The following is a 14,876-nucleotide window of genomic DNA, read 5'->3' as shown; positions in this document are numbered from 1 at the left end:
AGTACAGCGTCAGAATCGGCAGCAACATGTCGTCTGCTCCATTACTGCATAAGAGTATTTGATCAGTCAGCGTCATTTTATATGCTGTATGGATTCCTTGTATAGAGCAGGCAAAATAAAAATAACCCTGGAAATATTTTATGCACTTTAATACAGGCAACCCAACTTACTTTATGCACATTGTGTGCCTACACTGTAAGCTGGGTTGTCTATCTTAAGATGCGTGAATTATTTTCGGGTCAGTTTTATTTCAACCACAATACACGAGGGCTCTTTGAAAGTAGATGCCGATCGGTTGCGAAATGGAAACCACTGTGAAAATCCGATGACGTTTTGCACAGATGTGTCGGGTAGCATCTCTAGTACACCTGTGGATCGCGGCGCGTGGGTCTTTTGAATTCTGAGCGTACAGTGAGCACGTGAATGTGCCTGGAAAACAGAGTCTCCTGCCAAGTGTGAGGGGCTGGTGGGAGATTTCCGCTGATGTCGTGCAGTCCACGTAACATAACTGCCACGCGTTTCCTTCTTCATGACAATTGTCGGCTGCACTCTGCAGGGGCAATGAAGATGCTCCTGCAGCGTTTCCGATGGGAAGTGTTTTATCACGCACAACACAGCCTGTAATAGGCTCGTCCTGAGTTCCATCTGTGCTCACATGAATCGCTGGCCATGAAAGCACCATTTGGACGCAGACAACGAGCTGTAGACGAGAGCAGAGAACTGGCGAAACCACATGCCTCTGCCTTCTACGACGAAGGAACTGGAAAGTTGGTACAACGCTACGGCAAATTTTTAAGTTGGAGCGGCGACTATCTTGAGAAATAGCTGTAACATGTAGTTAACTGTTGCAAATAAAACATTTTTGATTTTCACTGGGGTTTTCGTTTCGCAACCAGTCAGAACTTACTTTCCTAATGGCCGTCGTATAATATAGAAAAAGTGCTACTGTACAAGCAGTTGAAAACATGTGAGGTGAATGAGTTTCGAACTCTTTTTTTCGCCTTATCTCTTTGTGGGAGAAGCGAAGTTCTTCAAAAATGTTTCAAATGGCTCTGAGCACTATGGGACTTAACTTCTGAGGTCATCAGTCCCCTAGAGCTTAGAACTACTTAAACCTGACTAACCTAAGGACACCACACAGCCGGTCGGGTGGCCGAGCGGTTCTAGGCGCTTCAGTCCGGAACCGCGCGACTGCTACGGTCGCAGGTTCGAATCCTGCCTCGGGCATGGATGTGCGTGATGTCCTTAGGTTAGTTAGGTTTAAGTAGTTCTGAGTTCTAGGGGACTGTTGACCTCAGATGTTAAGTCCCATAGTGCTCAGAGCCATTTGAACCATTTTTTTGACATCATACACATCCATGCCCAAGCAGGATTCGAACCTGCGACCATAGCGGTTCCAGACTGTAGCGCATAGAACCGCTCGGTCACTCCGGCCGGCCGTAAGTTGTTCTAATGTAAACAAGATGGTTTTCTTACACAGTCAGCCGTGGTACATGAACATGTCACAATGTTCTTCACGGCAGTTGCAGCTACAGAAGCGTTCTGTTTACGTCTCAACACTCTGCGTTTCCCCTTAGGAAAGCATAAGCATAAAAAAATACAAAACATCGTTCACTAGGCCCCAAAACTAACTTATTTTATATCTTTCGAACTACACGAACATCAGAATTTTTCCTACATGATTCAAGTCATCAATACAGTACATCAGTTGGCGATAACTAGGTAAATAGTTTTATGCACTATAAGAGCATCGGACATGCTGCTGATAATTCCAATATTGCACTGAAACTAGTGTAGTGAATATTTGTGTAATGTTCCTAAACTATTCAATGCAGTAAAGTAAAAAAAAAAAAAAAAACATCTTAAAAGTATTTGTGGATGGTTGCGGTACTCTTCAAAAATCCTTAATTAAACTATTACCGCGGAGTTCGACGAGAACCAGTACCGATGAAATAGCTCATAAATATTTAGTGCTCTCGGATATTCGTGATAAATTATTGCTTTGAACTGTATTTGAAACAGAATGTGTCGCACACACTACACTGCATGAGAACGGTATATCCCTTAACTTTCCACTGTAACAATGTGTAATTGATTGAAGAGCATTCAACATTGTCGGTCATATAAATTTGGCTGTATGAGAAGACACAAACCAGTTAGTAGGAGACTGAGGTAAAATTAGTTCTAAGATTTTCATAATTTATTACTCTTACTTTCTGAGGATTTGTGGATGCACGTTTAGCTATGTGTTGAATATTTCCCTTCGAAGCAATTCCCTAATATACACTGAAGCGCCAAAGAAACAGGATAGGCACGAGTATTCAATTACAGAGACATGTAGACAGGCAGAACACGGCGCTGCGGGCGGCAACGCCTATATAAGACAAGTTATGGCGCATTTATAGAACGTTTACTGCTGCTGAAACAGCAGCTTATCAAGATTTAAGTGAGTTTGAGAATGGTGTTACTGACGGCACAAGAGCGATGGCACACAGCATCTTCGAGGTAGCGATGAAGTCTGGATTTTCCCGTACGACCATTTCACGAGTGTACTGTGGATATGAGGAATCCGGTAAAACATCAAATCTCCGACATCCCTGCGGCCGGAAAAAGATCTGCAAGAACGGAAGCAACGACGACTGAAGAGACTCGTTCAACGTGACGAGTGCAACCCTTCCGCAAATTTGTTCAGATTTCAATGCTGGGCCACCAAGTGTCAGTGTTCGAACCATTGAAAGAAACATCGTCATCATGGGCTTTCGGAGCCGGATGCCCATTCGTGTACCCTTGATGACTGCACGACACAAAGCTTTACGTCTCGCCTGGATCCGTCAATACCGATGTTGGACTGTTGATGACTGGAAACGCATTGCCTGGACGGGCAAATCTCGTTTACATTGTATCGAGCGCATGGACGTGTACGGGTATGGAAACAATCTCATGGATCCATGGACCCTGCATGTCAGCAGGGTACTGTTCAAGCTGGTGGATGCTCTGTAATGGTGTGGGGCACGTGCAGTTGGAGTGATATGGGGCCCCTGATACGTCTAGATACGACTCTGACAGGTGACACGTTCGTAAGCAGCCTGTCGGCTCACCTACATCCATTCGTGTCCATTGTGCGTTCCGACAGACTTGGGCAATTTCAGCAGGACAATGCTACACCCCACACGTCCAGAATTGCTACAGAATGGCTCCAGTAATACTCTTCTGAGTTGAAACACTTCCGCTGGCCACCAGACTCTCCAGACATGAACATTATTGAGCGTTTCTGTGATGTCTTGCAAGGTGCTGTTGAGAAGAGGTCTGCGCCCCTTCGTACTCTTGCGGATTTATGGCCAGCCCTGCAGGATTCATGGTGTCTATTCCCTCCAGCACTACTTCAGACAATAGTCGAGTCCATACCATGTGATGCGCCACTTCTGCGTCCTCGCGGGGGCCCTATCCTATCCGATATTAGCCAGGTGTACCAGTTCTCCTTTTATTTTTTTTTTTAATTTTGGCTATTCAGTGCATATGATCCGTGAACCTGCCAGGGGAACCGAGAGCGCTAACGCGCTCCATCCTGGACTCGGGTAGGCGCGCCGGCCGCGGATCGAATCCGCCCGGCGGATTAACGACGAGGGACGGTGTGCTGGCCAGCCTGAATGTGGTTTTTAGGCGGTTTTCCACATCCAGCTAGGTGAATACCGGGCTGGTCCTCACGTTCCGCCTCAGTTTCACGCGTCGCAGACATTTAAAACACGTCCGCACTGGTTCACGATTTACACTAGACGCAGACAGTTGGGGTTCACTGATTCCGTCCTGGGGTTTACAGGGTGGCGGCAGGAAGGGCATCCAGCCATCCCTACAACTAACCTTGCCAAATCCGTTGTAACCACGCCGACCCTGCGATCGCTGCGGAACTATGGCGTAAGCGAAAGAAAGATGTGATATGGATATGGATATGATAAGTGAAATCAATAGATTGGATTGGATTATTTGGGGGAAGAGACCAAACAGCGAGGTCATCGGTCTCATCGGATTTGGGAAGGACGGGGAAGGAAGTCGGCCGTACCCTTTCAAAGGAACCATCCCGGCATTTGCCTGGAGTGATTTAGGAAAATCACGGAAAACCTAAATCAGGATGGCCGGACGCAGGATTGAACCGTTGTCCTCCCGAATGCGAGTCCAGTGTGCTAACCACTGCGCCACCTCGCTCGCTAAAATCAACAATGAATACCTTTTTGCTTATGGGAGGGCAAATATATGTAACAAAGTTTATGACGGAATGACTGAGAAACACCGTACGGACAGTTAACTCACCTCCACTTAATATACGAAATGGAGCAGTAGTACAAACATGTTTTATTATTCGCGCATGACATGTTAAAGTAATAGCTCTGCGAAACATATTCTTGATTTGTATCGTTTCACAACATAAACGGTTTGTTCAAAAGTATCCAGACACCGATATGGGTCGCGTCCAACCTTCGCTTCTATGACGATTTTCACTCTGCTCGGTACACTTTCAATGACGTGTCTGAATGTCTGTGGAGGATTCGAAACTACAGAAGATAATGAGGGTGGACTCTGAGGTCTGGAGCGAAGTCAACGATCTAATAGATCACAAAGTGTTCCACTGGATTCGAATCAGCAGTCCATTTAGGGGATGTCAGTGTCCACAAACGATCGCCTGCCAGATGCTGCTTTACACAGTGTGTCCCAGTTCAGTCAGGACAGCTTGTGTGATATTCCAAACTGCAAAACTATCTCGTAGCGAGTTGTGGCGTTACGATCCTTGAAGTTCCCCAAATAGCCGGGTAGAAGGTTAAGGTGGAAGCATCGCTGCAGCAGCCGTCCTGATTGCGAATGTAACACTATGTGTCTGACGCTCATTGGAAAATGGCGGTGGACCAGTGAGGTGACATGGAGTTTTGTGTTAAGTTTTGGGTTTGTGGGTGAGAATTCGTCGTGTTTAACCTAAATACCAAGAGGAAGGTTCCTGGTCGCTTTCCGCAGCAACACCCCGGCCCACAGAGAAAAGATCGTGCGCGAACTTTTGGCCAGTAAACGGATCACAGTCCTGTATCGCCCACCGTATTCGTCGAATTTCGCCCCCCAGCCCTTTTCTGCTTGTTCGCCAAATTGAAGTTTGCAATGAAAAGACACCGGTACGACGCAATTAAGGACATCCAAGACAAGTGTACGGCAGTAAGAAATGCAATTACAAAATAGGACTATAGTGCCTGTTTCAAAACAATTTTAAAACGATTTCAGCTGTGTATTGATTCAGGGGGAGATTATTTTGAATAAATACCGTGGATTTGTAAACATAATTCATGACTTATATTTTTCGTAGCCGCAGTCCTAACAGAAGTTGGACACACTGTGAATTAATTGGTGCACTGTCACGGTCATATATCGATCCTCGTCTGCGAACAGTTGTTCTACTGTGCCGAGTATACAGTGCAGTAAAATGAGTTGGTGTATCTCCACATTTAGCGTGTTCTCAAGCGAAATCAAGGGACCACTAACGAAATACAGGGACCACATGCTAATCGCGAAAAGCACCCCCCCCCCCCCCCCAAAAAAAAAATCATAAAACTTCCTCTGTACTTCACTGCTGCCACTACGCACGCTGGCAGGTGACTTTTTCCAGACATTCGCCAAACCCAGACCATTCCATCGGATTGCCACTGGGTATAGCGTGATTCATCACTCCAAATCTCTAGTTTCCACTCACCCATTTTTTTTTTTTTTTTTTTTTTTTTTTTTTTTTAGGTCTGGTTCTTCCTTCACGTTCCGACTTTATCGTCACATCAACAACAGTCGACTTGGGCAGTTTTAGGAGGGTTGATACGTTCCCGATGTAACTGTTACTCGCATGATATCCAGTGACTGGTCCACACTTGAAGTCACTGAGCTCTCCTCAATGATCCATTTTGATGTTATTGCTGTTCTACTGACGACAAAATACTCCCCGCCTCCTGTTATACTGGCGGGACCGCCTTTCGTGACATGTAGTGAGCCGGCTATGAGCACTATGGGACTTAACATTTGAGGTCATCAGTCCCCTAGAACTTAGAACTGCTTAAACCTAACTAACCTAAGGACATCACACACATCCATGCCAGAGGCAGGATTCGATCCTGCGACCGTAGTGCTCTCGCGGTTCCAGACTGAAGCGCCTAGAACCGCTCGGCCACACCGGCCGGCTCTGGTGAGCTGGTTTGAACTCACAGGACACGCGCTATTGCGACCCAGGTAGTCCTCATCAGTATTTGGAAAGGCCGTCGCATAACGCCAAGACTGGTGTTTGCTGCGCAGTGTCTGATCTCTGCACAGTAACACCGTTCTTCCACCAAACAGTCTGTCCGGGAACTGATTAATCCATTTGTGGATCGACTCATAGAAAATGAACGACTGTACGAATATTTCCAGAAAGACGGTGCCACAGCACGCACCACCTTGACAACCCAGTCACTAGTGCATGAGGTGGTCGGTGGGGAGAGGGCAGTCAGCGGAGGCAGTGCAGTGTCTTGGTCAACTCGAGTGCTTGACCTCTTTCCCTGTGATTTTTACCTGTGAGGCAAACTGAAAAGTCATATGTATTCTCACTCTGGGAGAGCCACAGCGGAACACTGAGAACGCTTTTGCTTTTGTCCCACACGTAGAGCTGCTACGTGTGTCTCGCAGTACGCTACATCTAGCACAACTCCGAATCGATGTCAATGGCGGCCATTCTCAACATCATCTCTCACGTTCAGTACAATTGTCAATCCATCGTCAGTGTTACAGTAAATATTTTCCGTGCCAGTTTTATTTTGCCGGGCCTGTATAAGACACAAATAAGCCTTATGTACACCGAAAGACATTATTATTGGCTAAAAATACGACATATACACACTTACTAACAGAAACTTTTTTTTTTTGCTGTGCACTTTATCAAACATGAGATTACGTGTCTGAAACATTATATGAGGGTAGGAACTTTAATAGTGGCGACTATTTATTTACCGCTCGTACTAAATAGATACTTGTGTGTATGTGTGAAATCTTATGGGACTTAACTGCTAAGGTCATCAGTCCCTAAGCTTACATACTACGTAACCTAAATTATCCTAAGGACAAACACACACACACCCATGCCCGAGGGAGGACTCGAACCTCCGCCGGGACCAGCCGCACAGTCCATGACTGCAGCGCCACAGACCGCGCGGCTAATCCAGCGCGGCATAGATACTTGTTTCAAAGTTTTACTGACCCTGAAAGTAGTCGGCAGCATTGTGTACAACCCATTGCCAGCGATGTGGAAGTCGTAGGATACTCTTAGCAGTGCCAGTTGTGTTGACAGTTCGAGCGGCGCGGTCTATTGTCCGTCGAATTTGTAGCAGTTCTGAAGCGAATGCCGTGGAGCGTTTCCTTCAGTTTAGAAATCGAGTTGAACTCACGAGGGCTTAAGTCAGGGGAGTGCAGTAGTGGTATAGCACTTAGCAGACCCATCAGTCAAACAAATCAGTAACAGCTTGCACTGTACGTGCTTGAGCATTGTCGTACAAAATGGTCAGGCCTGCAGAAAGTGTCATCACTTCTCTCTCTATGCTGTTCATTTATGGAACACAACTTACGACAAGCTGGCTGCGGTGTTATACGCAATGCTGGCGATTACTTTCAAGGTCAGTAAAACTTTGAAACAAATGTCTATTTAGTACGAGCTGTAAATAAATAGTTGCCACTATCAAAGTTCCAACCTTCGTATGTAACAAATGTTATTGCTAGCACTGAACTACACAGTTAGGCACATTCCTCACCCTCTACGACTACACGTTTCGTGAGAGCATGTTCCCAGTTTGAGGGTATCTTGCATGTGAATCTAAAAGATTATATGCCCTTTTAGTGTCATCGCGTTGTAATGTAAAGTGTTGCTGATTAACTATCTTGGTCTTATTTCAGAGCACCCTGTCACAGTTCGCGTAGGAACCATCCTCAACAGCGCATCCTGCACTCTAGATGAACCTTTCTCCATCAGCTTTTATCGTAGACCGTGTCTGCGTCAGAGGGGACGCTATGCTTACGAAGGAGCTCCACAACGCGCACACGCAGACGGATTACACCCGGACACTGGCTATCGTTTGCAGCTGTCGCAAACAAAAGACCACGAAGACAACGTCTCGACATAGAGGTCTAGCGCCCAATGGGGCTAAACAGTGAAGAAGTATTTCTGTGTTCTGTGTGACAACTACCACACGTTCCGTATGAAACCGTGCTGAAACGTACATTTACGTTATGTGATAGTTCCGTAATATACTGGCATATGACCTCCTGCTTTCATAAATGGAAGTCATACGTGCATCATCATTCTTCTCAATAAATAATGTATCTGCAATACGTTCTGCGTAAAACTGTGAGAAATTCACACTGCCATCTTAAGCTTTGCTTGAATACCATTAATGCGTGAAATGCATGAACAAAACATTCTGTTGACATTACGTACCTGCACGTATATAAAGCAGTTCACTCATTCAAACTTAATAAAGAGCGTTTTCAGTATGAAATTTCCACTCTGCAGCGGAGTGTGCGCTGATATGAAGCTTCCTCGTAAATTAAAACTGTGTGCTGGACCTAGACTCGAACTCAGCTTTGACTCTCGCGGGCAAGCGCTCTGCCAACTGAGCTACCCAAGCACGACTAAAGACCCATCCTCACAGCTTTAATTCCGCCAGTACCTCGTCTCCTACCTTCCAAACTTCGCAGAAGCTCTCCTGTGCAGAAGCTCTTGCCTGCGAAAGGCAAAGGTCCTGAGTTACGCATGGAAGATGAAGGGAATAGACTGAGTTCGTCAAAAGACTCAAAAATAGCTGTCCTCACTAGAAACTGCGACCATTTTTCCAGGAACGATGGAAACATCTTTACTAGCGTACAGTAGATGCAGTTTATAGCTAGTATCGTGAATCTGTTTATTGATGTTTTTATTTTCTAGCGGAAAAACAAGTACTGATGTTTTTAAGGCAACTGCGGTTGATGGTCGTATGAAAAAGTAATTATTATTCATGGATTTCATTGAAATTACTGAATCAGCGCTAATAGTGAATTGTATTATAAGCACTCATTGCAAGCCCTATTTACAACATAACATTAGACTAACGTTATGAGACTATATAAACTAAGAGTGACAAATATTGCAGACTGTAAAATTCAAACTCAAAGTTTATTGTCAATCCATATGTCAGCGAACAACTTAAAATACTTTCCTTTAACTCGGTTATAATTTCATAATGTTATGTGCCTTGCTCAGTTAACCCTTCTTTGACTGGCCATAACACCCACATCTGAGGAACTAAGTCATTTATAAAATAAGTATTGCAAATGACGCTGCAAGAATTGAAAGAGCGTTCTTTTCTTCAACATTGCTGTGGGTCCCCCTCATAAGCTGCGGGTGAAGCTGCCAAGCTGCTGATACTTTTACCAGCTGGTACAAATAGCACAACCAAAAAAAGATACGTTCCTGTACACCTCTTTTCCCATTCCGACCCTCTGTTTACGTCACAAGCATTCAATAATATTTCATGCAGACATCTGCGCGTGAAACATAAAACAAATGCTGCAGGCAACATATCGTGTAACTAACCAGCGTCGTGATGTATAGCTTGTGTTTTTAATTTTAGTGAGAGCACCGGCCAGTGACAGATTGTGCAGCTCCACACGGACTTTTTTCTGTCACTGTCCACATACATGGCAACGTGACACCGTGTTGCTACGCACAGAAAAGAGGTATAGTGTTATTTATAAAAACACAGCTTCGTGGAATCGTAGAAACGTTTGTAGATCTGTATTCCTGTCGCGGTGAGTACCAGATGCTACACACTGAGGTACATAGTGGGAAGTAATTATCGCATGAGACCGAAACTTGGTATACACAGGTTGAAGCGAAATTGGCGCAATTGGGCTTCGAAGCGCGACTCCTCACATGCCAGCGATAAAAAAGCGTCTGTCGGAAAATTTCGTCCGGCGAGTACATCCGGCACAGAAAAGAGTGGCAATCTGGCAACACTGTAACCACATGTATGGTAACTAGCTTTGTCAGCACATGTTATGTGCTACACAGTTCGTGCAGAGCATACAGTTTTAGGTTAGCATGCAGGAGGTCGTTGGTTCGGTCCTGGGTGGGGGCGCAGTTTCTGTTATTTGCTAATATCATTCTGACATTTCATACTGTAATACACGCGGTTTTTTACGTTACTTGTACCCTAAATTTACTATATTTTGTAACTCTGGACGTAACAAATACGTGGTTAGACAAATAAGAAATAGACAGTTGAAGCAAATGACCTGTCATAGGACAGAATAACAACAAAAACAACATCAATTTCGAGTTGCTAAATATACGCCTATTCCATGTAACGCGCATTAGCCCTCTGGCAGATATTGTTCTGCATGATTCATACCGACATCGCTAATTGTGAAATGTTCTGTTTCGAACTGCATTGTGTCCCTAACGGTAATAGATGTGATGTTTCCACAATACCATCGATATAATAATAATAATACTAATAATAATAATAACATGTGGTAACCAGACTCTGTGTTGAAAGGCATGGGACCATGGTGATAACACATACAAATACTAACCGAGTTTGGACATTATTCGCAAAGCACGTTGGTAGTCCTATTGATAACGTAAGGCCCCCCTAACGAAATGTAATGGACCTGAACGAGGCAAGAATAATAGTTGCTACTAATATCTGGTACCATTGGAGGAGGATACAAAGAAATCGGGTTTCGCATCTAGTGGATGAGGTAATTGTGAAATTTCTTGACATGAAAAGGGCTTCTTTCAAAGCTGACCAATCTTCCATTTCTACGATTGTAGTAGGTAAGTGCAAGTGTTTTCTAGAGGACCCACTGAAATCGCTCTTGACGATTAAGATTCGAAATACCGTACCACCTGAACTACATTTACCAAATAAGAAACGAAGCCCCCATCCCAGGATCGAACCATCGACCTGCTGCATGCTAATCCAAAACTCTATGCACTGCACCAACTGTACAACACAAGCAATGTGTGCTGACAGAGGTAGTTACCGTACATGTGGTTACCTTGTCGCCAGATTGCCAATCTTTAACGTCCTTCTTCTGCCGGATTTACTCGCCGGACGAAATTTTGTGACAGACATTTTTTTATCGCTGGTATGTGAGTAGTTGCACAGTGATGCCCTGTACGCTAACACCTTAATGCGGAACCAATTTACGCCGGAAAAGTTTCAGTTTTGCCCACAGGATGAAAATCTACTGCTGTACACTGGTTGTATAACGATGTGACATCCACGCAGTCACCCGACAAGCCACGACGTGAGTGCACAGTGTGGCTACCGAGAAGTGAGACGGTGCGCTGTTAGTGAAACTGTTTTATACGAACGGCAGCTGTTACAGGGCTGGACTGAGAGAGTATCGCCGACTGGAAGGTCTCGCGAGAGGCACGATCTCCTTAAATGGTTTAAAGAACATGACAATGAAATTGGAAAACAGTGGCGAGCGTTGTGTGACACCTGGAAGAGAAAGGCGTCTTATCCCGGACGCAGTTACTGACGAGGTTGCTGTTTCTGTAACTAACCATGCAGCGCGTGTCCCAGGTACCGCTAGTGGTCTCGCTGTGACCCATGGCCACCACTATGGTAAGATCTGCGGTCTATTTTACACTGGTACCTAAACAAGATTATAACACTGTAGCAACTGAAACCCCACAATCCATATCAATTGTCTGAATTTGCTCTGCGGTCGAAGTTGACATGTGGCCAGGCAACGTTCTATGGAGTAACGAGGTACACTTTACACTACAGGGCGCAGTGAATGCACAGAAATAATGAATCTGGAGCACTGCTAAACCGCGCATGTGCACCGAGAACCATTGCTCTCGCCCTGTGTGACTGTGTGGCGTAGCTTCACAAACATCCTTTACTCTGGGTCAGTTCTTTGCAGAGAACACACCCAGATTGTCAGTAAGGTATATTGTGACGTCTGCACGTTGTCCGTACAGCACGTGATTCTTGCTTTGGAAGACCCCTACTACGTGGAAACCACTGTTTTCATGCAAGATGGGGCAACACCTCATGTTGCTCGCCCAGTGAATTATCTGCTTAAGCCGCCGGTGTGGCAGAGCGGTTCTAGGCGCTTCAGTCTGGAACCGCGCGATCGCTACGGTCGCAGGTTCGAATCCTGCCTCGGGCATGTGTGTGTGTGATATCCTTAGGTTAGTTAGGTTTAAGTAGTTCAAAGTTCTAGGGGACTGATGACCTGAGATATTAAGTCCCATAGCGCTCAGGGCCATTTGAACCATTTTTTGAACTGCTTAATGCAACTTTAGGTGAACGTATTATCTCCAGAGGTTTTCCAGGTGCATGGCCTCCAAGATCACGGATCTCAATCCATGTGAATTTTTACTCTGTGGATATCAAAAAGAAAGCGTTTACCTGGGACAAGTTCGGCCCATGTCGGATTAGAATGCCCTTATACACGAACATGATGCCCATATTCCACAGGAACTGCTGCGATCCACTATTTTACGGAAGAAGTATCCTGTCGACGTGCCCCATGTTCATACTGAACAAACTATGCAAGCGGCGGTTAATAATAAAGTTAGCATCATGCCTTTCTCACTTGTTTGACTTATACCATCCACACCTCGTTTCCAATCCATTAGAAACGGAAACATTTCTATACGTATTTCTATACAGATTTGCTCCTTGTGGCCAAAACTGGAACTAATGTTTTTCCAACGTAATCCGTTCCGCATTAACGCTTTATCAGATACACCAACTATCGCTGCAATACAAGAATTACAGCCCATACTGGACTTCTGTTAGTAGCCGCATTTTAATTATAACCAACCGGCATATGTCTTGGTCATTCTGTCGAGACAAAAGACGCTGCATTTGCGAAGTACTCTGTTAACCACCAACATTGCAGCACGAATAAGTATAGGAAGTAACGAAATTTTAACACAGTGTAGTCGAAAGATACGTGAATTAATTTGTAGGTGGTTTAGTGATAAATGTTGTGCGAAATTTTGGTAATAGTGCTGCCAACTCTGGCATCAACAATGGTCCTAGGCCAGGTGCTCATCGAGCAGAACGACGCATGGATGACGGATACCGGTAAGTCATTCGGTGTTGTTTCACTTCTGTGCTACGGTTCGTCAGTCATTGTGGCTGGGGAGCAGTGGTGCGCCAGTATTTCGGCAAACCATGGCCAGCTGGCTTCACTGGGTAGAGATGAATGTGTTGACCATCGTAACAATCGAACATCCTCTGTATCGAGGTGGATCAAAACCCGGGCAAATCCGTTGTTTCCAATTTTCTTTCTTTCTCTTAATCTCGCGAGTTAATTCAATTTCAAGTCGCATCAATTGTTACTGTTGTATTTTCAAGCTATGAGACTGACCCCAGGAATTAACAAATAATATTATATTCGGATAAAGTCGGGTTTATTTCCGTTATTATCACCACTAGTTTGCATTTATCTATTTTTCAGTAAAATACAGCAAGTACACTGCTTACATTATTTTGTATATCCTTACAATTTTTCAGTGTCGATACATTACCCTTGACAGCAGGGGGGCAGCATTAACTGTGTTGTTTCGAATAGGATTATTAAAGACATTACTCGAAACGTTCAATATCGCTCCAGTTTCAGCTGAACTGTCATAGCTTTCTCTGAAGTACTCATTCCTAGCAATACCCATTCACGTGTAGTCGGAGATCTTACGGGCGGTCGCTCCTTGGTTGTTAAGTTGATAACTTGGGACAGAGCCGAATGCCTTTCGCAAATGTAGGTAAATAGAAGTGGCTCCTCACTCGTTTACCTATGTCTCGTACATCGCACTTGATTAATAACGCCTTTACTATTGTCAAAGATAGATAAACGTAATTCCACCGCGATGTTTTCAGAGTGTCGTTATTTTTTAGCACATACTTAATATAACAATAGGCTAAACTGGATCTTGTCTTTACCTGCTCAGTTCTTACAAATAACATATAGTTACAATTTCACTTAAAATTTCAAAGCCAGTTATGTGATACTTATTCGCATTTTTAGTCAAGTTGGAGTTTTCTATGTATCCAGTTTATACTGTGTATGGGACACCCTACAACTATGAAATCTCTCATAGAAATGTAACAGAATAATTAGATAACAATGTGCGCAATGTAAAACTGTAAACAATATAAAAAACTGTTCCAAACGTGTTTCCGATATATTATAACTCTAGAAAATGACACACAGGGTGAATCACCTAGAACTTGCACCGCAGATATTGCAGAAATGGATAGTACTAGTGATGTGCGGTTTTCACAGAACGGTTTGGTAGTCAGGGGCTCGTATTGTTAGTCAATAAATAGATTGTAATAATACTTGGAAACTGTGCGTTTGTGCAAGCATAGCCTTTTTTAAATGGAAGAATGTCTCATGACATTAACACACTAAAATTAGGGTAAATTAGAATGTCAGTGGTGTTTGTTGCACGATTCTAGTGTTCAGTCGTTTACGAAATATCGTATTTTGAAAAGTTGCCAAACCGACACTTGTTTGTGCCACTCAACTGCTACGTTATGTTTACTTACAGTGTGCTTATGGTTCCTTGCGTGCATTGCGACTTGCTAGTCAGATAGTGTGTGAGAGGCCAGTAGATCGTGAATCCATGATGGCATTTACTAATGCAGATAAAGCTGACATGCTCTTGGTGTATGCAATGTGTAGGAAGAATGCAGTTCTTTCTTGTACAGCGTATGCGGCAGGATGCCCCAACACACGTCAATTAACTCTGCAATCATTTATCAACCTCTTCAACCAGTTACGTGACCGCCCCCGGTAGCTGAGTGGTCAGCGGGATAATATGTCGA

The 14,876-nt window shown here is 44.3% G+C and overlaps 1 protein-coding gene across 1 annotated transcript in view; it reads right to left on the bottom strand.

Annotated features, from left to right (window-relative positions):
* Nucleotides 1–14,876, bottom strand: part of LOC126473635 (dipeptidase 1-like) — a 1,495,347-nt gene that overhangs the window by 514,631 nt on the left and 965,840 nt on the right. The window lies entirely within an intron of this gene.

The sequence above is a fragment of the Schistocerca serialis genome, chromosome 4 (assembly GCF_023864345.2).
Source record: "Schistocerca serialis cubense isolate TAMUIC-IGC-003099 chromosome 4, iqSchSeri2.2, whole genome shotgun sequence".
Taxonomy (NCBI): Eukaryota; Metazoa; Arthropoda; class Insecta; order Orthoptera; family Acrididae; genus Schistocerca; species Schistocerca serialis.
Note: the sequence above shows the minus strand (reverse complement) of the source record. Positions and strands in the feature narration are given on the sequence as shown.